Genomic DNA, 3,533 nt, shown 5'->3' with positions numbered 1-3,533 from the left:
GGCCACCGATTACACTATCAAACGCTATTTAAATTCTTCTATCGATTTATTGATAGGCATTGCGGCCCTCCTGCACCGCAATACCTATCAATGCACCGCAACACCATGCAACCATGCACCGCAACATGAATATTCCACCCCACGCCCACCCAATGGAAAATGCCATCGACTGACTGGATACAGTGGACCTATTGAACTCAAGGTATTCATCACCAATTTTAGCAATATTGAAACAGTAGCATTAGTTACTTATTCTACTCATGACACCAGGTCAAACAATTTATTCCAACGAGAAATGGTCTCTCATATAAATTGCGGGTCTTCAGAGTGAATGATGACCGAATGAACAATGTTGGGGCCACACTGCGTTTCTCCTCGACTACATAAAATCTTGGCGAACCTAAACTTGTGAAATCAGAGGGAAGGTGGGTGCGACGACAGGCGACGGCAAACTTGGGAAAGCTCTCTGTCAGGCATTATATTACACTCTCGAGGTCAAATTACGGAATGACCTACGAAGGCTTAAGAGATAGGAAACCCACACATTTATCCTTGTAAATGAACAAGGAAACAGGTTGGAAGACAAGCCAGCCGTCTTTGTGAACACTTCTTGGGTATGATTACAACGAAGACGCCAAATAAAACAACGGACGAAGGAAGCAGACACGAGACAACCACGTAGGCGCACTAACAACTGAGCGTTTTATTTCTCGACACAGCAATAAATGCCTCCTGTCAAGGATCAAAACAACAAGAAGAAACAGGGCCATCACCTGCATCGAACAAGGCAACCACAATACAGAACGACTTCTAAGTGCCGCTCCTACGATACGCCAGTTCCTTTGTCGAAAGGGAAACTGAGGCTTCACTGATGTAATCATCACCACGCTTTTTGATCTCAAGCGCTTCCAATACCTCCCTTGTCAGTTGACCATCAGCTCTGTTCAAGACACAGGTTCTATCAAAATCTGGAATGCACTTGTTAGCCTTACTATGCGCACTTATGTGACCGGAGAGCTGGTTTTCCATCTTATATCGATGCTCATGCAATCTATCATTCAGACATCTGCCCGTTTGGTCTACATATGATGAACCACACGACAAGGGAACCGAATAAGTGCGCCTACGTGGTTGTCTCGTGTTTCCTTCCTTCGTCCGTTGTGTTATTTGGCGCCTTCGTTGTAATCATGCATAACCAACTCGCCCACGAGCACGTGCTCAGTGACTTCTTGGTAATGTTTCGCTCGGTCGAGTGCTCTGAATCATTTCTAGAACACAAATTGCGGAACTGAAGGAACTCGACCGAAAATACACACACAATGATCCTTACAGCTTTCCTTTCAGTCTCACTGAACTATGAGCTTCTTTGAAAAGATGCAAAAGCTGTGCACCCAGAGGTGACAAAAGGATATTTGACAGGATCAAAAACCTCCACACGGACACGCACAGGACGCTGCTATCAATATTTGATAAAATTTGGCCTGCCGGATATATTCCAGCTACATGAAAAGAAGCTTCTGTTCCAATTCTAAAGCATGGTAAAGCTTCCTTAGTAACAAAGTACCACCCAAGAGCGCTAAGAGTTGCCTGTGTAAGCATTTCGACCGGTTGCTGATTGTACTTGTATATGCTGATACTGATGGTATACGTGATGTCTTAAAACCATTTAGCGTAGTGATAGAGCGTATCTAAAGAAGACGTGACACCACAATACCGTTTCAACTGCATCATTCAAAGTCGACTGCCCAATGAAGACGTTAGCTCAAAGTGAATAAGTACGTGACGTTCCATCCTTTTGTTTACCTTTTTTCACAATACCTTTCATCATGTCAGCACATGAAGACGCACAAGAAAGAATCTCTGGAACCGTGAGAATTCCTCATCGCAATACAGAATTCTTAGCTATGCTTGCGGCGACGATAAAAAGTGTGTGCATACTTCCAGTGTCCACACCCTATTGTCGTTATGGAACATCCTTCCAGTATAAAAATCGCCCAAGTGTAGAATACTGAAATTTCTCATGTGAGCATTTTACCTAGAGACCCCGCGCAGAACACCTCAAGCTCACGGCACCCACAGAGGCGAGTTATCTTGCACGCTATGCTATTTTTGAGTCTGTTGGTGTTTCTCCCAAGTGACGTTCATGGTATACGAAGACAACTCATTGTCTTATACAGATAAATCGCCCATTGTTTGAAACAAAAGCGTTCGGTTGAAACCGCCCATACGGGCCGACCTGTTGGTCTTTAATACAAAAACCTGGGTTTATTCTGGGGTTGCCAGAATAACCGCCCGAGAGATACGTTCTGTACTCTACAGAGTAGAACCCAATTTGATGGTACTTGTTTAGTTACTTGACTAGACATTATATGATGTCAAGTATGCAGCGCTGAAACATCCTGCCTAAAGATTTCCTTCTAAATTATACCTGCTGAATACTTGCGTTGGTTACCTATGCTTGTTGAGTATTCGTATCTCTGATGCATATACCAGCGTGCTAAGTTTCTTGTCATTTTTGCTTACTGCAATAGTGTTCATGCATATGTTTTGTGTTGAAGCTACTGCGATTCTCCAGAATGAATAATAAATTAAAGATATCTATCTTGGTTGAAAAAGCGTCCACTGCGCAAAGGAACCGTGAGTCCACGCTTCTACTTGTGAACATGAACAGCCACATTGCGGTTAGGACCGATTGAACTGCGTTCCTTTGACTGATCAACGTGTTTCAACACAAGCAACTAGAATATCCTCTCTCTGCCCAGCCATGTCTGTTGATCACTTAACGCTGACGGTTAGTCTCAGAAGCTTGAATAAACTGCAGGCTAACACATGCCAATCTTTTTTAAAGCGAAAGCTTTACTGGCCGCGAACTTGCGATTTCGCCGTGGCGGTGCTCCGAGGAGGCACATGACGTCACAACGCGCGCCTCACCACGGATATTTCTCTCTCTCCCTCGCTCCCTAGTCACTACTGCGCACGCGCCACTAGTAGCACCGAGCCACAGGTGTTCCGCCACTGTGCAGCGCCGCACCGTTTGGTATGACGTCACACCGCGTTCCTTGTCGTTGCGTTCGCCTCCGCTCGCTTCGCCAGCGACGTCGCATGCCTAATAGCATGTCGGATGATTGAAAAGGTGAGCTCGCGTGCGCCGCAACCACACTTGAGGCGGCAGTATGGACAGCGACAATTCTGATAAGCAGGAGGAGGCCCCGAATCGATATCGGAACGAGATGAAGAGGAAACTAATCGCCCAGGAAACAGACGAACAGCGCGCCGAACGACTGGCTAAACGCCGCAACATAGCTAGACAACCACACTAACCTGGACTTGTAGTCAAGATTAACCAAGGCTTAGCTTTCGCTACGTATATCCTGGCATAGCGGAGCTAAGCCACTGCCAATTTTTTTTTTTTTCGTGTGTGTGAGAAATTGGCTTCAGGGTCCTAATACGAAAACTTCTTTCTTTCAAGAGTGATATTTGCCATCGGCCAGCTGCCTTCTCTAATACGTCCAGCATCGTGACTGGCAAGAATT

The sequence above is a fragment of the Dermacentor andersoni genome, chromosome 5 (assembly GCF_023375885.2).
Source record: "Dermacentor andersoni chromosome 5, qqDerAnde1_hic_scaffold, whole genome shotgun sequence".
Lineage (NCBI taxonomy): Eukaryota > Metazoa > Arthropoda > Arachnida > Ixodida > Ixodidae > Dermacentor > Dermacentor andersoni.
The sequence above is the reverse complement of the archived record's forward strand: the minus strand, read 5'-3'. Positions refer to the sequence as shown.